The following is a 21,888-nucleotide window of genomic DNA, read 5'->3' as shown; positions in this document are numbered from 1 at the left end:
TTCATAAGAAATAGATAACTCACATTACATCTTTATAAGACCAAAAGGCTACAAAATAATATAAATATTTACTAATAGAAGATCCCATTAAAACACACACATAAGAAACCCCATGTAATGTCCCAAAATACTATTGAGTATTTAAAAGGCACCTATAATAGCTTCCTGTGTCAAAATAAATATTCCCCAAAAGGAGATTGTGAGGAGAAATGAGTATGGGTATGTATAGTAACATTTTATTTATTTAGATATTAAAAATTAATTTAAAAATGAAAAGACAAATTTTATATATTTATTAATGTTTGATGTAGCATGTGACAAAATTATAGAAAAATATATAAACAATAAGCATCAAATTTAAAGCAACGTTCTTCTCTGGAAGGAGAGAAAGGAAGGGGGTTGAAGAATCTAACCTGCTGTGATAGTTATGGTTACTATTATTGTGACTAAATGCCATGAGCAAAGCTTCTTGGGGAGGAAAGTGTTTATTTGGCTTAAGCATCCACATTAGTATTCATCATCAACAGAAATTAGGACAAGAACTCAAGCAGGGCAGGAACTAGGAGCAAATGCTGAGGCCATCGAAGAGTGCTTCTTATTGGCATTCACCCTGTGGATTATTCAGCCTATTTTGTTATAGAACCCAGGGCCACCAACCCAGGGATGGCACTACCTCCAATGGGCTATACTCTTCTCCATTAATCAAAATGTTCTAGGAGATAGGAGGTTAATAGAGGGAAAACTGGGAAGGGGGTAACATTTGAAATGTAAATAAAGAAAATAACCAATAAAAAAAAAAAGAAAAAATGTTCTATATGCTTGTCTACAGCACATTTTCATAGAAGTATTGTCTTAAATAAGGTCCCACCCACTCAGATGACTTCAACTTGGATCAAATTGGCATAAACTTTCCAGTGCAATTGACTACTTGTCAACACATTGACACACAAACACATCACCTTTAAACCAGGACTTTTCCTTTCTCATTCATCTTCATTATCTTACATTAAAAACATAAATAACTTTAAGTATCCAACAGTCTTTACAAACTGAACACACTAAAAGTTCAATTTATTTAAAACATTCAGTTCCTTAGGAAACAAATCTCTTCTAAAAGTTTGAAATCCCTTAACTGATGGGTCTATAAAAAAATCAAAATAAAGTTAAACTTTTCTTTAACTTCAAATGGAAAGAAGCAGGGCACAGTTACAATCACATCAAATCAAAACAAACTATCAGTAGTTAAAATAACGGATTGTTTGTGTCTGGGATCCACTCACAATCTTCTGGGTGTCCACCCCACTCAGTTTGCCTGCCAGACTCCAGCTGAATCAACTTCACTGCTGCTGCTTTTCTTGGTGGTCACCCTATGGTACCTACTGTTGGTATTCTGTCTGGACTCTACCCTCACAGTTACCTGGCAACAGCCAGGTAGACCTGACTTACTACAAAAGGGAGTGCTTGGCACATCCTTTCTCTCTTGCTCTCTTTTTCTCTTTCCTCTCTCTTGCCTCTTGCCCCCTTGTTCCCCCTTTCTCCCCATTCCCTTCCTTCTCTCTCCATAAGGACATGGCAAGCCTCTACTTTTCTACTTTCTCTTTCTTTCTGCCTTTTTTTTTGGCTCTACTACTCTCAACTCCCCTCTCCACGCCCTAAATAAACTTTATTTTATGCTATACCATAGCATGGCTGGTTTCTCAGGGGAAGAGATGCCTTGGCATGGGCCTGTCAGGGCACCCTTAACCCTACACCCCTATAGAACATATGTTAATGTCTCTTTATCTTTTGATGATTGCAACACCTATGGCTCTAAAATGCTGGAATCTTCTGCTGCTGCAGGGTTGTCCTTTCTTTCTATTGCAATTTTCATTATTTAAAAAATTTAAGTATATTTTGATTGTATTTTTCCCTTCCCCAAATTCTTCCAGACCTTCTCTCCTTCCCTACATACCCAACTTTAAATTCTTTCTCAACAAACAAATAAAAACCCAATGCAACAGCAAAACTCCCCAAAACCAAGAAAACAAAATAAAACCATACCACCCAAAGCAAAACAAACAAACAAAACAAAAAATAAAAATAAAACCAATGAACTGTTTCTAAATATAAATACATATAAAACAAAACAAAACAAAATGTGGAGCCTATTATATTTTGGTCAACTAACTACTCCTAAACATGATGCCTGTCCTAGAGTAGTTGATATACCCAGCGTCACCCTCTCCCAGTAAGTATAAGTGACAATTCAGTTGTTAATTTTTACTCTAATAGTTATGTTTTCATTCATTCATTCACTCATGCATTCATTTTGTTTTTTTTTCAATGTAACAAACTATCACATCAAAGTTAGACAAGAACCAACAGAAGGAAAAGAGTCCAAGGGGAGGGCACAAGAATCAAAGACCCACTCATTTCCACACTCTAGAATCCCATAAAAATACTAAACTGGAAGCCATAATATACACAGAGAACCTGGTGCAGACTCATTCAGGTCCTGTGCATACTGCCTCAGTCTCTATTGAGCTTTGCTCCTATTGATATAAAGGGACTTGTTTTCTTCATGTCCCCCATCACCTCTTACATCACCTCAAGCCCTTACAATCTTTCTGTTTCCTCTTCTATGAGGTTCTTTGGGCTCTGAACAGAGGGGTTTAATCAAGACATCCAATTTAGTGCTATGTGTTCCAAGGTCTCTCATTCTAAGTGGGATTTCTGGCTGTGGGTCTCTACATTTGTTTCCATTTGCTGCAGGAGGAAGCTTCTTTGATAATTGCTGAATAAAGGACTGATTTTGAGTATAGTAGCATATCATAAGAGGTCATTTTATCACATTATTTCTTTCTTTCATAAGGCCAGAAGTATTTAGCTTTATTCTATTGTGGGTTATCTAGTCTCAGGTTCCTGGACACACAACAGTGTTGGGTATAGTTTCCATATCCTGTGTGGACCTTAAGTCAAATCAGTTATCGGTGAGTCATTCCTACAAGCTTTGTGCCACCACTTCCCTAGCATAATTTATAGCAAAGGTACCATGTAGATAGAGGGTTTGTGGCTGGTTTGGTGTTTATGTTTCTCTTGAAAGCATGTGTAGTATGTTCCTAAGCCTCTTTGTAGGTACCAATTTGACATCTCCATCTTTATGAATTGTGTAGGTACTTTTTTCAGCAATGGGGAAATGCTGTTAGTTTGTGGAGAGCAAGTTGTAGTCTTAGAAATAGCCTGGGAAATTTGGGGATTCCCATGGGGACCTTTTCCCCAATAACTCAACTAAATGTAACCCAATCCCAGGATTGGAAGATTCTTTTAGTGGCAAGTTATGGCCAGTGGGTACTCTTGTCTCCCTATTTGAATATTCATTTAGATTGCTTTCACATATGTATACATTTTCGAAAGTTTCTTCTCTGTTAGGTTTCCATACTACTCTCCAAATCCCTCTTAATTTTAGCTGTGTCCCCCTGTATTCTCTCCCACAGCTCCCACTTCCCTCCACTGCCCAACTTAATCCTACCACTACAGCCTCCCCCAGTCATCCTTAACTATCTATTTTCCTATCCATTTTCCTATCTATTTTCTTATCTATTCTATTTTCTTATCTATTCTATTTTCCTATCCTAACAAGATCTACCTGTTTCCTCTAGTCCTCTCCAATTCTCTATGGTTCTATGGATTGTAGCTTGGTAATCACTGACTCCACAGCTAATATCCACATATAAGTGATATTTGTCTTTCTGGGTCTAGGATACTTCTCACAGGATGACTTCTTTTTCTAGTTGCATCTATTTGCCTGAAAATTTCATGATGTCATTTTGTTTTAATGGCTGAGTAATTCTCCATTGTGTAAATGTTCTATATTTTCTTTTTTTAAAGCATATTTTTATTTTGAATTTTTATACAATATTGTGTATGTAAATATAATGGACATTTTAAATATTGAATTAATTTTTTCCTCTAAAATAATTTCCTCAAAAAATTATTTTTCATACACTTTCTTCATTTTATTAGATATTTTCTTTATTCATATTTCAAATGTTATCCCATTTCCTGATTATTCCTTCCCCCTACCCCTGTTCACAAACCCCACTCCCTTTTCCTGGTCCTAGCATTCCCCTTGTCCAAGGGCCTCTCCTCCTATTGATGAACAACAAGGCCATCCTCTGCTACATATGCGGCTGGAGTCATAGGTCCCTCCATGTGTACTATTTTGATGTGGTTTAGACACTGGGAGCTCTGAGGGTACTGGTTGGTTCATATTGTTGTCCCTCCTATGGAGCTGCAAAACTCTTCAGCTCCTTGGGATGTTTCTCTAGCACAAGTCCTCCACTGGGGACCCTGTGCTCAGTTCGATGGTTGGCTGAGAACATCCACCTTTGTATTTATCAGGTACTGGTAGAGCCCCTTAAGAGACAGCTATATCAGGCTTCTGTCAGCCAGCACTTCTTGGCATCCACAATAGAGTCTGGGCTTGGTAGGTGTATATAGGATGGATCCCCAGGTGGGGCAGTCTCTGGATAGCCTTTCCTTCAGTCTCTGCTCCACACTTTTTCTCTGTATCTCCTTTTATGGGTATTTTGTTCCTGCTTCTAAGAAGGACTGAAGTTCAACACTTTGGTCTTCCTTCTTCTTGAACTTCATGTGGCCTGTGAATTGTATCTTGGGTATTCCAAACTTCTGGGCTAATATCTACTTATCAGTGAGTGCATACCATATATGTTCTTTTGTGATTGGGCTACCTCACTCAGGATGATATTCTCCAGATCCATCCATTTGCCTATGAATTTTATAAATTCATTGTTTTTAATAGCTGAGTAGTACTCCATTGTGTAGATCTTCCACATTTTCTGTATCCATTTCTCTGTTGAGGTACATCTGGGTACTTTCTAGCTTCTGGCTATTATAAATAAGGCTGCTATGAACATAGTGGAGCATGTGTCCTTAGTTCTTTGTGTGTGTGTGTGTGTGTGTGTGTGTGTGTGTGTGTGTGTGTGTGTCCTTAGTTCTTGTTTCAGCATCCTCTGGATATTTGCTCAGAAGTCGTATTGTTGAGTCTTCAGGTAGTACCATGTCCAGTTTTTCTGAGGAACCACCAACTTGATTTCCAGAGTGGTTGTACCAGCTTGCAATCCCACCAACAATGAAGGAGTGTTCCTCTTTTTCCACATCCTCTCCAGCATCTGCTGTCACCTCAGTTTTTGGTTTTAGCCATTCTGACTGGTGTGAGGTAGAATCTCAGGGTTGTTTTGAATTGCATTTCCCTGAATATTAAGGATCTTGAACATTTTTGTAGGTGCTTCTCAGCCATTCGGTATTAACTCAAACAAATCAGTGGCCTTCCACTACTCAAAGGATAAAAAGGCTGAGAAAGAAATTAGGGAAGCAACACCTTTCACAAATAATATAAAATACATTGGTGTAACTCTAACTAAACAAGTGAAAGATATGTATGACAAGAACTTCAAAGTTCTGAAGAAAGAAATTGAAGAAGATCTCAGAAGATGGAAAGATCTCCCATGCTCATGGATTGGCAGGATTGGTACAGTAAAAATGGCCATCCTGCTGAAGCAATCTATAGATTTAATGTAATCCCCAACAAAATTCCAACTCAATTCTTCATAGAGTTAGAAAGAGCAACTTACAAATTCATCTGGAATAACAAAAAACCCAGAATAGTGAAAACTCTTCTCAACAATAAAAGAACCTCTGGTGGAATCACCATCCCTGACCTCAAGCTGTACTACAGAGCAGTTGTGATAAAAACTGCATGGTATTGGTACAGTGACAAGCAGGTAGATCAATGGAACAGAATTGAAGACCCAGAAATGAATCCATACACCTATGGTCACTTGATCTTTGACAAAGGTGCTAAAACCATCCAGTGGAAAAAAGACAACATTTTCAACAAATGGTGCTGTTTCAACTGGTGGTCAGCATGTAGAAGACTGTAGTTCGATCCATTCTTATCTCCTTGCACAAAGCTCAAGTCCAAGTGGATCAAGGACCTCCACATAAATCCAGATACACTGAAATTAATAGAAGAGAAAGTGGGGAAGATCATGGAACACATGGGCACAGGGGAAAATTTCCTGAACAAAACACCAACAGCTTATGCTCTCAGATTAAACTCTAACAAAACAGGTTTTCACTAAGGTTTGTTTCTAGTGTGTTTCTAGCTCAGTTACCAAGTCCTTCCACAATCCTCCGAAAAATAAAATGATCAGGTCTGTCACAGCAATACCCCATGATCCTGGTACTAATTTGTTCAGTAAAGGTTTCTATTGCTGTGATGAAACACCATGGCTATAGCAACTTAGGGAGAAAAGAGATTGTTCAGCTTAAGCTTCCCCGTTGCTGTTCATTATTAAAGGAAATCAGGATAGGAACTCAAACAGGATTGGAACCTGGAGAGAAGAGCTGATGCAGAGTACTGCTTTACTGCCTGGCTTCTCATGACTTGGTCAGCCTGATTTCTTATAGAACCCAGAATGGTACTACCCTCAGTGGCCTGCACCCTCTCCCATTAATCACTAATTAAGAAAATGTCCTACTGCTTGCCTATAGCATGATCATTGTATGGTGGCATTTTCTGAAATAAGGGTCCCTTCTTTCAGAAGAATTTAGTTTGTGTCAAGTTGACATAAAACCATCCAGCACACCCACCTATAAAATGTTCTCAAAATACCCTGTGAAGAGTTCTTGAAATCATCTGTAAAAGTCATGTGAAAGGTACATAAGCATGGGTATTTTGCCACAAATTTCTATGTGCCTGACATTATCAACGAAATGTTTAATTGTGTAGAACAACAAAGAAGCATGTTAATTTCAAAGGCAGTAATGGTTACATATGCATGATCCCCAAATGTTATGTGGAATCCAAACCACTAAGAGTAAAAAACCTCTCTAGAAAACTTGCCTACTTTCCTTCCAAAGGAAAGTCATATTTTACCCATGCTTACTCCATCCATCTTCAAAATAATACACTGCTCCATGTCCATCATCATCAAGCATGTCGGCCTGTCGAGACTTACTCTAGAATGAATTCTACTTCAAAGTACCCTTAACCATTTCCCCAAACACTGTCTATCACTGCTGGCCAGCCTCCGCCCAGGGCATTAAATCTATCTCTGTGATGTGTGGCTTGTCAGCTTTGAAGTTCCTAGATATCAGCATTTACACAGCTTCTCCTTTGGTCCTAGGCTCTAGCCTAGGCTGCTGTGATTCATGTCACTTGTTTTTCTACTTCTGTATTGCTTATCAAATCATTTATTTATCAGTCAGGCTTGGCTTGGATTCCCAATTGACACATCACTGTAACTGGAGTTCATTCTACACATACTGGACCAGCTTCAGTTATTCAGGACTTTGAACCTCAAGCTGTTTCTAAATCTCATTTACTCTGAACACCTGTGCTTGGTTCTCAGCCCTTCCTTCTCATAACTCCAGCTTCACCCTTGATTCCTTGAACTATTCCTGATCCTTGGGCCCAGTGTCACTGCTCACTTTGTTACATACCACAAATAACATAATTTAGTTTTAAAATTGTGTCTATTTTTATTTTATTTGTTAATATTTTGGGGGATATGTATATACCCAAGTCTCTGCAGAGACCAGAAGAGGGCACTGGATTCCCTTTAACTATAGTTACAGATGGGTGTCAGCTACAATGTGGATACTGGGAACCAAGCTTAGGCCCTCTGCAAAAGCAGCAAGCATTCTTAACCACCAAGGAATCACTCCAGCCCAGCATACATAATATCAGAATCAACCTCACCAAATCTAAGAATCATTCAGCCAGAGGGGGTGGCTGTGTCATTCACTATACAATAACTGTCAAGTACAAAAGCCTATCATGCAGAAGATATTCATTAAATATTACATGAAAAAAATGAAGGAAAATCAAGCCAGACTAGTGGTCTTCCCAGTAAAGTATTCATCTTCTGATGTGTGTTGTGGTTTGTCTTTATGAAGTGAAGGGTCTCAAGCAGCTTAGAGTTGTTCTGATGTCTTGTTAAGGATCAATCTTCCGAGTGGGTTTACATCTTTTTGTTTAGTTTCAGCTTTCAAGTTTTCTAGACTATTCCTGGGATAAAAACTTCCATAAAGTTATAATAATCACAGCTGTGGATATTGCACCTTTTAAAACATACTTTCATATATGATGCCTGCAAGTCTAAAAAATTTGCAGTTACAATGATTTACTTTCTTCCATGGAAAACACTATAGGAAAGTTCCTCTTTTAAATTCCCAGGGAACGTCAGGCGGTGGTGGCGCACGCCTTTAATCCCAGCACTTGGGAGGCAGAGGCAAGTGGATTTCTGAGTTTGAGGCCAGCCTGGTCTACAGAGTGAGTTCCAGGACAGCCAGAGATACACAGAGAAAGCCTGTCTCGAAAAACAAACAAACAAACAAACAAACAAAATCAAACAAACAAAATAAATAAATAAATTCCCAGGGAACAGTGAACAATGAAGGGGAAATAATGGAGACCAGGCAGACTGAGTAGCAGCCCCCACAGCCAGTCCTGGCTGATACACATTGACTTGGGCGTTTAACATTGGTGACGATTATGGCTGGCCATCTCACCAGCAGCCTTTATAGGATTTTCTTCTGCCAAATTTTAAACAAAAATATGCCAATGTCAATGCACACGGGAGACTTAATGGGGGCTGTTTGACAGCTCTTTTCCTACTGGCTTAGATTCTAAGGTTTGCTTCTATAGCAAGAGCTGGGAGCAATATATTCTCTAAATTATCACAAGATTCGCTATTATAATGTGGTTGAAAGAACAAGCAAAATTAGCTAAAGCAAAAGAAAAATAAAGCACCCATGAAGAAACCAGTTAGGATCTAGAGTAACTGGACCAGGTTTCCAATTTATGCAAAATATATTTGAACATTTAAGGGTTTGCATAGATGTTTAGCTTATACATATTATATACACATTTCACTTAACTTATTATGTATGATTATACCTTGAAATATATGTATCATATAGTACAGAATATACATATGTATGTATATTTCATTGAATATTTTTTGTCTTACCATAAAAAAGTGTTGTCCTAGGAAATTTGTGTAAATATTTCTACAATAGATGCTTTTAAAAAATGATGTGGAACGTTAAGAAAATTTTATTTAGCTTGAACAAAAGAAAATCACGAATGAGTTAATGTCTTAATTTTATATAATGTTTACAAATTTGTAAGGAAACCAAAGAGCATTTGTCTTAAACGAGCATTAGGGGATGTTTTCAAAATGCCCATCAGTGCTTGCCAACCCATAGGTTTCAATATCCTTATTTCTGACTTAAGTACTGCTAATCCTTTACATCTTTCTTCTGAAGAGTTTTAAATTGTACTCTTAATCAGGGCTTATTACTATGAATTTCAAGTAGATAAATTAATGTATATATTAAAATTGTCCTTTGCAAGCCCAGCTGCTCGTGCATGTGGCTAATGGCAGAGGAATATGTGCTGAACTGGGCTATGCTTTCCAAGTTAGACTTAGCAAAGTGTACCAGAGACACATCCCCAGCACCATTTCCTTCCTGGGACCAGTGCCTTCTTCTCAGAAAAACATATTACTCAGAGGATAGCTCCAGCTGGCTGCTGCTCTGACTTTTACTGGTGACAGCTAATGTAATTTGTAGACTTAAATATTGAAAAATTGTAAACCATATCCCATGTTTCCTCACCCAATGTTCCAGAGATTATGCCCTTCCTTTTTATCATAAAAAAATCCAACAAACCCCTATATCTCCTTTGGAATTCATGTTTAAATTTATGAAGTCATAACCTGTTCCTGAGGATGTCTTTCACATGATGCTGGAAAAAATAATTTGTAGGTTTATTTTCTCAGAAAGTCTTGTGTGTGTGTGTGTGTTTATTACAGGGTTATTTTGAAACTATGCCTTTTTAAAAATCAGAAGAAAGGAAATTAATTGTTCACTGGGATAAGGGTGCACATTCTGAATCAGGTAGCTCTTTACATTCATATTTTCATCTCACCAGGCTGTGCTCTGTGTTGTTTAAAACTCCTATGACCTCTTCCTACTTCAGTTTGTGAGGAATAACAATAGATGTTTCAGTTCAAAGTTAGCAGGGTAAGTCAGTAAAACGATTCCGTAAACTTAAGGGTAGTGTGTTGCTGTCATTACTGTTAATTTTGTGTTATAGTGAAAAAAAAAACTCCTGTTATATTTTACAGCATTGGCTGAGTGTGCCGAGGTTACAGAACTTGACTTAGAGAAAAATCATCCAAACATCACCCAATAGGAGACTGCAGGTTCTTGTTTAACCTAACCGGAGCATATCTAACCTGAGTATGCTTTGAAAGCTCAGATGTTTTGCAAGCAAAATGAAGTAAAAATGAAATCTCAGGTTTCTTAGTTGCAAGGAACCCCCCCCCCAAGAAAAAGCAAAATAAAAGGAAGTTCAGAAAGGCTGGAGGTGTACCTAATGGTAGAATGCTTGCCTACTATGAAGAAGGCCGGGAGTTCAATCCCTGCTACTAGAAGAACAGATGCAGGCTGTGGAAAGCAAAATGGAGACTTTGAAAGGATGCTGAGAAACCAGTGAAGAAAGATGAGGAAAACATAACAAACCAGATTCTTAACAGAGAAGAGCTGGCCAAAAGGAATCCAGAATCCCTGGGTCTGGCAAGAGGACACTGACCTGAAGCTGTAGCCTGTTCCTCTGCAGCATGCCACTGCCTCTGGGATCTGGAGAATTTCCTGCCCCTGGAATGTTACAAATATTGTTAGCAAGAATTCCTGTGCACCTAGTTCCTCCTGTCATCTGGAAACTGCTAATGTAGATCGCGCCCTTCTTCTGTGATACCAGATTGACTGAGGAATTTCTGATCATGAAATAAACAAATTGCCCAGCTCTTTCCATACACCCTATAACTCTAATGGTTACCATGACCACTGGAGACTGGTCAATTGCAATGTATTAGGAGCTGTAGTAGTGATAACTAGATACTTAACAAAACACATGTAACTACAACAATTCCAAGGTATTGAAGTATCCCTATCTAACAAAGAAATAGAAAACATTTATGAAGATTTACCTCAATGTATTGTTTTGTTTTGAAAAGGGGCACAAAATAAGCAGTTGCACAGAAATCACAAAAGGCTTAGGAGAAGAGGCTTGGAGTCTATTAGACATTTTGCTTTTCTCCTTTTATTTTTACCCTCTGTGAGACCATATTTAGATATGTGTCGGATGCAGTCAGTAAATCACTTCTCTGTTTAGAGGAGAGTGATACACATCAGCTCCATCATATGCTGAGTTCTACAAGTCTGGACCCTGTCACTAGCTTTCTTTATTGAAAACCATCAATGGCTTTGACAGATAGAGAGGAGAGGATAGAGTGGCACTCTGTGATACATCTTGACAGTGGACAGTGTGTCTCAGAGTGGCTGTCCTTGTCAGGGTCCGTTCTTTGAATTCTTTTCTAACCAGTGCCAAAGAAAAAGCATGTATGGGCTTGCCACTAACATTTCTCAAACATAAGAGACAATGGATACCTAAGATTAAAGTCTTCATTCTAACCTGGTGAGTTTTCAATTTGTTATGAAGTTTGGAAAGAGCCATTTGGACTTATGTTCATGTTTCCTTGCCAATAAGAAAATGCTTAGGTTGAAAACTGCATTGGCTTTGTTTCAGTCTTGATTCTAGTATGCAGCTCTAAGAAATCTTAGAAGTCCATTACCAGGTGTTAGAACTGTTAAAATGAGCATAAAGCGGCACAAGACATTTTTTTTTTATCTCAATTCAGTACATTTAACTAGAATTTCTGCCATGATGACCGCGGCATCATCAGGACTCACTGGCTATGTGAGAAGTCTGATTTTGTATGTAGGAAGATGGGAGTCATGTTGGTAACTAGTCATCAAACTGGCCCCTTTCCTCCTGGTAGAAAATACTCTGCTGTGTTAAATAATTCAAAATGGCATTTTCCTTAATAGTCAATTAAAATGTATGGCTAACAAGGTGCCTGAGACTTTAAGCTAAAGGGATATGTTATCATCAAAAAGCTTCCTCAGCTCAGGATCTCACCAATGTTGGGGAATGATTGAGAACCTCTATATCCAGGAAGGAAAGAACGTCGAGTATGTGTCTATCTTCCAAACTAGTTGGCTTGAATCCTATTTGATGCAGAGCCATCCTCAAAGCATGGATGGATCTTACGTCTCCAGCTTACAACATGGACGCAAGTTAAAACAAAGTGAAAGGTGCATAAAGAAAACAGACAGGCCTCCAAGGTGACTGCAGCCTGGGCTTATCATCTACATGGGCTGATGTAGTACCTCAGTTTCCTTGCTTACAGCCTCATGATATCTTGTCTGCCATCTCAAAGCCTGTCTTAAAATATTCTCCAACCTTTGGCATCCCTTCCTGCCATGGGCCTCATGAATAAAACATTTATCCAGTCAGCAGCTTTGGCAGAGAGGAAAAGCCAAGTTTCATCGATCAGTGTCAGGAACTGAATCACCCAGTGACTGCAGATCCTTTACTAACCCCCTGTCTTTATGACCAGGTTGGTAAGAAGTCAAATGGTGTCAGCTCTAGCATTCATGGTAAGTATTCATTTTCGAGGCTGGCAACATGACTATCAAGTGAAAACAGTGAGTCTAACACACACCCACATACAAACACACACACACACACACACACACACACACATCATCTTTATCTGTTTTATTACAGTCTATACTAGTCTGTTGTGGTTACCATGACAAAGTCTCACAAACTGGGTACTTGAAACAAATATTTATGTTCTCAGAGATCTAGAAGCTGAAAACTCAAGTCACAGGTTACATGTTCTGGAAGCTTCAAGATGAAAGTGTTAGTAGAGTTGGCTTATTTAAGGGGAGTTGGGAGCAAGAACCTGACTAGGCCTTTTGATTAGTTTCTAGTTACTTATTGCAATTTGGTATTTATTATTCAACATGGAAATGGATCACCCTGCTCTCCTTCACTTTCAAATAGCTTCCTCTTGTACATTAATCTGTAAGCAACTCCATCTCTGAAGAGGATGCCAATCACATTGGAGTGAAACACCCATTTCCGTGAGACTTCAGTTCATCTAATCAGACCTTTAAGGAGCCGATTTCCAAGCAAGGTCACACTCTGAACAACTTGTAGGTAGGACTTTAGTCTTAGCATTTTTAAAGAACACACTTGAAATTATAAATTTATAAAACCTTTCTCCCAAATTAAATCTTTTTTGTTGCTTGTATAAAGATCAACAAAATCTACCCATCATGTGCCAGTAGGGATTAGTGACTCCTTAAATAAGTCAAGTAGAGTCTGGACTCATATTTAATCATTAGTTTATCTTAAGAATCAGTTTAATGTTGTGGCATTTAGTGACACATTAGACAAAGCAAGTTGGGTATAAAGTTTACAGTTACTGGTGGGTATTACATTGGTAAATGATTTTAAGTGACTACACGTTGAGGCCATGAGAGAAGTAAATTAAAGAAAAAGCTTATAATGTGACACTATAAAACTTCATCTTTGAATGTCCCGAAAATACATCTTTTCTAAATTCCTATAAAAGAATAATTTAAGACTGTAAACATCACAGGGTTATGAGTTCAAGTGGAGGCAAGCTTTCTGTGAAAAGGCATAGATGCCACACATTAGTGGAATTATTAGTAGTCTCAAGTTGTTTTACTCACTAGGAAACAGTAATATATTACGGTTTTGGGGTTTATGAAGCAAGTCTTCACCAAGTACTTCAATATTTTAATATTTCTCAGAAAGCTAAGAATGCTTTCTTGATGCTGAAAATAGAGGTGAGTCATGTGAGGACAGACTAACTCAGGACAGGATAGGTTTCTAACACCTGGGAGAGCTCTGACAGCGCCTTCTGTGATATTAATCCCACACATTATGTGGATTTTCACATATCCATAAAATAAATGTATCCAAAAGAGTATGCCACTAGAAACTTGAAAGCCTTTATCTTGAGTGCCTGTGTATAAATGCAAATATAACCAAGTTCCATAAAATCATCTAAGAGAAAGACCAAGTAACTACAGTCTCCACTTAACATGTTGCTTCAGTTTATCTGTAGCCCAAAGCCACCTCATTCTTTATTATCCTATGGTTCTCTAGCACTGAGCATTCTTGATGCCTATGCAAACACACACACACACACACACACACACCCTACAGTTTTAATTTTCTTTCTGTTGTTGTGATAAACACTATGACAAAAAAAAACAGTTATGGTCCATAATCTAGAGAATTCAAGTCAGAAATTCAAGCAGGAACCTAGAGGCACAACTTGAAGCCAAGACCATAGAGGAATGCTGCTTAGACACACACACACACACAGACACACACACACACACACACACATAGACACACACACACACACACACCACTCAGTCTCTTTCTCTCTCTCCCTCTCTCTCTCTCTTTTTATCTCAGCTACCCTTTAAAAATGTTAGTAAATACTTTTATTTAAATATTATATTCAGTTTACATAGACTGAGTTTCTGCGATTGTATATTTGAATCTTTATGAACATTTGAATTAGAAAACAAATAATCCTGTAAAGTCATATTTATATGGTTGAAGTTGATATGATGAATAGTTAAGAATACACTGGAGCTGTAAATAATTGAGCCATTATTTGTGATCTTTAGATGACAACTACTGTCCTTAGGAGAACTGGGGAGAAATGTTTTTGACATCAGGTCTATTTTGAAGGATTTTGAATGATTACTTCTAGTTTTTCAGTTCAAATTGAGTGATTAGAAACAACCTTGAGTCTGCCTAAAACATGCAGCATAAGTATATCTAGCTTGAGTCAGCATTTCAGAGATAAAGCAATGCTTGTAACATTAGCTGAAATAGACGAACAGAAGGTGTTATACACCTGTCATTAAAATGTATGCTTTGAAAATCATAAAGCACTTTTATTTTGTTTGATTTCTACCCTTTTCGTTCCTTCTTTGATAAGTTCATACAGTATGTTTTTATCATATTTTTTTCCTGTCTTCCAATTCTTCAAAGATTCTACTGCTCCCTACCAAACAAAATTTAGATTCTCTGTTTTAAAGACAAAAGAAACAACAACAAAATGCAGTCTGTTTTGTGTTACACATTTGTTCCTGGGCATGCGGCTTCATTTACCCTTGAGGGTGGTTGATGTCACTTCATTGAAGAAAACTGATTTTCTTCCTGCCAGTAGCTATCATTTGGAATAGCTTCATGGACTGGTTGGGATTTTGTGCTTGTTGCTCTCCCTTCGTGCTGGGATTTTGTCTGACTTTCACAGTCTGAACTCATATGTACAACTGCTCTATTGAGTCTGGAAAACTATGCTTCCTTAAAACCACCCACCACCTCTGACTCTTACAATCTTTCTCCTTCCTCTCTGCATAGATCCCTGAACTTGGGGGTGGGGTTTGATAAAGAACTCATTCAGGCCTGACCATCCCAAAGTCTCTTACTCTGTATGTTTGTTTTAAGGTCCTGGGTCTCTGTGTTATTTACTGTCTAATTTCTTCCTTGTCTGCTGAGGGCTGTTCAGATACTCTCCTTACTCAGCCCAGGCTCTCCTTCCTAGAGCATCATGCCTGCACAGTAGGCTGGGCCCTCCTACATCAATCAATAGTCAAGAAAATTCCCACAGGACATGCCCACAGGCCAATCTAACGGAGGTAATTCTTCATTTGAGGTTCTCTTTTCAAGTGATTCTAGTTTGTGTCAAGATGTCAATAAGAACTAATTATCACACACACATATATATATATATACCCATATACAAATGCACAGACCCGTGTACATATAGACTCAGAGCACTAGGCTTTTATAATTCAGAGTAAACACAAATTGTTTGGAAAGCCTTTCTTCCCATCATTTGCTCAGCATTCCAATAAAGCTCCTCAGGAAATGAAGCACTCCGGTACACACACACACACACACACACATATACACACACACACACATGCACGCATGTGCACACACTCCAAGCCTGCTGTGCCAAAGACTGCTGTTGTTTAGAGATGGACACAGGAGGGATTTTTTGAGTCTTGATGTCCTTTCTTAGAAGCTAGAACAGAGTTTCTAGAGCTCAGAGAGGACTCAACCTAGACCCTTAGCCAATTCCAGAGTGAACTGAGGCCTGCTGCAGGGAAGATTAAGAGTTTTAATGTAGTGATTATAGAAGAATGTTTGAGGAATTGTGATCTTCTTTCCAGTTTCAAAATCCTGATACCTTGAGCCAACAAGCTGCAATTAGCCAATCTCAGAGCTCCGAGCTGCACTAAGAAAGAGAAATTGCTTCATACAGATACCTACCTTCCTAGCCTTCTTGAGTATTTGTCAGACAAGTACCTAGAGCTCCCTAGACAGCTACTTAATTGATTTGCCTAAATCCTAGGCCAGTAAATGACAGTTGTCTCGAACAAAAAATGGAAGATATCTAAGGGACAGAGAAGGACGTATACATATGTGCACATGCTCATAAATGCAGGCACACACATAATACACATACCAACAGGAAACAGTCAACTGACCCCAACACTCATTTTTAAAACAACAGCACCATGCCATGGAAATACAGTTGAAGAGAAAGATAGGAAGTTCATGATTGGCAGGCCAGAAAATCCTCCATAATAGTCTTGATTTGAATTCCATCACACTTCAAGTTTGCAGTTCCCACTCTATGAACCTGGACCCCACCATCTCCTCTCACTTCTTTTGGCAGAGAATCACACTCCCTTTTTCCTTCTTTAGACAGCTATCTTAAAAAACGGATTGAGATAGAGATTGTTCTCATTTTGAAGTGACAGACCAGTAAATAATTTTCAGGAGAATTAGCAAGTTCCCTTTTCTTTCTTTTGTTCTGTCTTTACTCTCCCTCCCACCCCCTTTTCTTTCTACACACTGCCTCTTTGATATAATGGATCACAGTGAGAATTTCCTCTTTTTGATCTAGTTAGAAAATGGTCCCATTGCCTCTGTGTTGACAGCAGACAGCGCAGATGCAGCTGAACTGCCCCAGGCCAGAAATCCTTTGTCTAAAACAAACAAAAAATCTGCTTCTCCCTACCTCCCCACTGAAGTTTATTCCACCCCCCCAACTGGAAAGCTAGCCCCCAGGCATCCACAACAGGGGGTTGGTTTCTACACAACACAGCAAAAGGCAAAACTGAACAAGATCCTGTCTGTAGAGCAGGTTTCCCTGTACCCAATTTGTTGGGGATGACATTTCTGATAATGCCCTTGTATTAAAAATGCATGTCCACATTTTAATTCTACCAGGATATCACAGTATAGCACAAAATAAGAAAGTGCCATCTAGAAGCATTTACAAAAAGATATTGTAAAGCTTCACTAACGAGGAGGAGGGAGGGAGTAAAGGAGGAAGGGGAGGAGAGAGAGAGAGAGAGAGAGAGAGAGAGAGAGAGAGAGAGAGAGAGAGAGAGAGAGAGAGAGAGAGAGAGAATTTATAAAGAGATAAACTAAGATTTTTTTGTTCTCCATTTTGAAGTTTATTGCTCATCCCATTAGGAGCTGTGTGGAGCATCTTATTTATTTTTCTATTTATTTATTTATTTATTTTTAAATGGGCTAGATATTAAATCTTTTCTTCTAGTGAATCAGACATCATTATATATCAACCAAGTCAGGAACCTGCAGCGCCTGTGAAGCATGTCTGAGGAAATGGACGTTTTCTTTCCTACTAAATGACACACTTACACAAGGCACAAGATAAGGCTTTGTTCAGTCTCTTCTTGTTAGACCATAGGTTGCCCCACATCCAGGAAGAGCTAATCTCAAAAATGACCAGGGGTTGGAGAGCTGGCTCAGGAGGTAAGATTGTACTTGATGTTCTTGCAGAGGACCCAGGTTCAGTTCCCAGCATGCATGTCCAGCTCATAACTATTTCTAACTTCAGTTCCAAGGGGTCTAATGCCCTCTTTTGTCGCTCTTGGGTATTTCATGCATAACATGCAGGCAAGCACACACACATACACACACACACACACAATAAAAGCATCTGAAAACTATGGCCAGACAGTACTGAAGATCACACAAAGAAATGCTCTGAATATTTCTATGATTGAGTATGAGCAAGAGGAAGAAACATTGCTTCCTTCCAGCTATATGGTTTTATAGAAACACAGAGGACAGAAAAAAACATGGGTATTCTTACTCTGAATTTGAGAGACAATAGTGGATTACAGATAAATCTTCACTCAGGGCCTTTCATTTTATGCAAGAACCCTCTTTAAGACACCTTGTAAATTTAGGATGTTTTAAAGTTATTTTTTAAATTTGCATACAAAGTAATGGATTTCACTGTTACATTTACATATCATTATACTGTGTTCTTATCCCCTCCCACACTACTTTCCCCATTCCCTCCAGGCCCATGATCCTGCTAAGTTGTCCCCTCCTGCCTTCACATCTCACATATCCATTATTAATAAACCACTTGGAAGCTTCTGGTTAAAAAGGAGGGAGTAATTCTTTGCACAGCAGAATGTACCTCTCTCTCTTCTCAGTTCTCTGACCCAGCAAAAATTACTGTCAACTATCTGTCCAGCTGAGTGATATTGATTCTCTGGTTGCCATGGCAACACATGAGTTGTCAGGTCTATGTGACTCTTACACTCAGTGCCTCATCTGTTCCTCCTGGTGTTGGATTTTGACACGTTTTAGGCCTTAATTAGTTTATTTGATGGGGCTTGCACATTTTATTTTTATACTAAGTAGCTATTGAAAACACAGTCATCCAGAGAATGGATCATAGAGGCAGAAATCGGTTTGCTGTCAGGCCAACCAGAGATGACAAAGAGCAAGAAGGAAGAGGGGAGCGCAGACTCTCTTCCTGCTCTACTGTTGCTGGGGAAAATCAAAACAGTTTTTGCCATCTGTCAGGAAGCGTGGTGTGAAAATTATGAAGCTGTTCGTTTTGACGGTTAAGGCACATTCTGCCACAGTGATTAGATCACAATATTACCTCGTCACTGCAGGTTCAGATCGATGCTCAATAATGCTGTTTTTCTAAGAGAATGCACGTCCATTTTACCTTACTTTCCACTGTGGATGGCTTCTGAGCAACCCACTAAGAGACATAGTTAAGTGTGGAGGACAGGAGTAAGGGTTCACTTGAGATGTGCTTAAATGGCGTTCCGGATCGGAGGAGGAAGAAGCAACGTCATAAAGCCCTGTCACCTGGAGCAACACGACTGTAGAACAGTGTCATCCAAAAGGGTTTACACAGCCCCACACCAGAGTGGGGTGCAAAGAGCATCTCAGGAAAACCAATACACAGAAAAACTACTGTCTCGCCATACCTAAGAAACTGTTTTCCTCTGTTGGCCCCATGCAGTGTTGATGCAGAAGCCATCACAGTGAAACTGCTAAGAAGTGGAGCAGTGGAGCAGGCAGGAAGGGGCAGAGAAGATCAAAGGGAATGCACCTGTGAAAAATGTCACACTGAAAAAACTGTCACGCTGAAATCTATTCTCAATTTGTGTTAAGTCTTAAGAATTAAAGGACAGCTGGGGCTACATAGAGAAACCCTATCCAAAAAACAAAACAACGACAGCAAAACAAACAAACAAACAAAACAAAACAAAACAACAAAAGAATTAAAGGAGGGCAATCACACCAAGGCCCATCCCGTGTGCACATACAGAGCCATACAGAAATGTGCATACATCCACACAGGACGAATTTCATTCAAGAATGTCTTTGTTGGGTGTTTAATAGGATTTAGCTTTTAATTCGCTACTTGCAAATACAAACCTTTTAAAATCCTATGAGTAATAAATGGATCAGTCACAGAGAACAATTTGCAACATGTTTTCAATCATCCAATGTGAACTTTAAAGCAAAATTCAGAGTTCTGGGAAAATGTTAACATGTAAGGGTTACATTTATGAGAATATTTTTGACAGTCATCATTTAAATGTGTCAACATTTAGAAGGTCTCCAAGAATTCCAAAACAATCCATGAAGAATGCTATATAAGTAGATACTATCCATGCATTACACAATTCATATAGGATGCTACAAATCCTTGCCCGGGGGTAGGGGGAAACACAACAGACTTTAATGTAACAGTTTATAAAACAGTGATCATTATGGCTTCCCTTTGCAAATACTGCAGATATCTTAGACAAACTACTACTAACCATGTTTTAGTGTAGTATTAGAGGATCCCCCACAACTATCTGAAAATATACACTAAAATACTTACATCTTTTACAGCTACACAGTAAGTAAAGTAAGAAAGGGCCCAGATACCCAAACCAAAGCAAATGTGGAACAGCAACTGAATGCCAAGAATGTAAAAGAATCTGTCTTCAGTGTGCTAAACATAAAGAAAAGATAAATAAAACTACAAGACAGAAACACTTTCAAATACTACTTTGGTTTTGAAACAATCATTTATTGTTCATAAAAATCTAGTTATAATGTAATGAATTATTTTTAAAAGTAAATATATTTAAATTTTCTTTAATTTTCTAATATGGCTTATATGCAAACAAAAGAGCAAGATTAGTAAGTTTGTGGATGATTGGTTATTTTTTATAGATGAGGCAAAAGAGGGAACTGCCAAAGGTACTGAGACCACATAGTCTCAAAAGTCATAGTCACAAAGAGGTGGGAGTTCTTGAAAATCTATTTTATTTTTTTGGAGAGAAGAAATTGATGAGCTAGAGGACACAGCAGGGAATGAGTGCATGTCAATTTACAGACAGAGGACTGACCTTCTAAATAGGATGCAGGTAGTTCTAAAAACAAGACCAACAATTGACAAACAGGATGGATGTCACAAAAAGATTGTTTAATTTCACTTTCTCCACTACTGCGAAATAATCTGGTAAAAAAATATTGTAAGGAGACATTCTGTAGTATTTTGTATCTTAGTGATACAATTGCCTGGTGTGCTCTGGTCCTGGGACCAGCCTCTGGCACTACAATAATAGTGGTATGTAATAAAATAAAATAAATATAATTGGGAAATACCATTAATAATATCAAATGAGAATGTCCCAATCATATATATGGTGTGTGTGTGTGTGTGTGTGTGTGTGTGTGTGTGTGTGTGTATGTGTGTGTATTGATCTATGTAGTCTGAGACGGTGTGGCCCTAGGCTCCTGAGATTTGGCCATTTGGCATTTCTTACCAGCCCATAGAATGGGAGAAAATTGTTACCAGCTATGTGTATATATGACAACTGGTTAATATCAAGACCATACAAACAACTTTAAAGAAAAAATCTCAGTGAGATCAGAGCAGGGATTGTCTCCTTCAAATGATAATTACAATCCTTATAATCATTAATGCCTCAAAAGTGTCCCAAACAATACTGAAAATTGACATTGCTCTTAGTTTCCCATCATAACTAGATGATCAAATCCCATTGTTGTTAGAGCATAAGCTTGTTCTGGATGGGCCTGGTGCTGTTTGCATTTTGATGCCAATTCCACTCTCCTGGGAGGGGTTGCAGACAAGGAGTGTACTCAGGTGACTTCTTGTGAACTAGTCTCCTAAGGAATAATGGAGCCAATCAATGGGCAACTAGTGGGACTTCCAGATTGGATGGAGAAAGAGAAGGAGGAGAGGGTTAGAGGTCTTTTGAATATGAATAGCATAAGTGCAAGATGTAGTTGCTAGAGTTTCCCAGTATCATGGCAGATCTGTCAGGACTCACCACTGGAGGAATCGGATTTATTAGGGCTTACAAGATAAGGTTTTAGTTGTTGTGCCCAGAGATTGAGTTACCGTTGTTTCTGAGCTAAATTTGTGTGGTGTTTTTCTTCTTGCAACAATTCAACTGGGTTCCCAAGAGAAATGTATGGCAGCAAAGCATGGGTTCACCTGATGTGCCCCATAAAGGCCATGG

General features: G+C 38.6%; 1 long non-coding RNA gene across 1 annotated transcript in view; it reads right to left on the bottom strand.

Annotated features, from left to right (window-relative positions):
• LOC116073153 overlaps positions 1-18,530 on the bottom strand; it is a 229,425-nt gene extending 210,895 nt beyond the window's left edge. The window contains exons 1-2 of the long non-coding RNA XR_004111696.1: positions 18,516-18,530; positions 10,667-10,731 (exon numbers count right to left, since the gene is read on the bottom strand). This is a non-coding gene — a long non-coding RNA (uncharacterized LOC116073153). The remainder of the gene's footprint in view (positions 1-10,666; positions 10,732-18,515) is intronic.
• Between the last annotated feature and the right edge of the window lie 3,358 nt (positions 18,531-21,888).

The sequence above is a fragment of the Mastomys coucha genome, unplaced genomic scaffold (genome assembly GCF_008632895.1).
Source record: "Mastomys coucha isolate ucsf_1 unplaced genomic scaffold, UCSF_Mcou_1 pScaffold10, whole genome shotgun sequence".
In the NCBI taxonomy this organism is placed as follows: domain Eukaryota; kingdom Metazoa; phylum Chordata; class Mammalia; order Rodentia; family Muridae; genus Mastomys; species Mastomys coucha.
The sequence above is the reverse complement of the archived record's forward strand: the minus strand, read 5'-3'. Positions and strand labels throughout refer to the sequence as shown.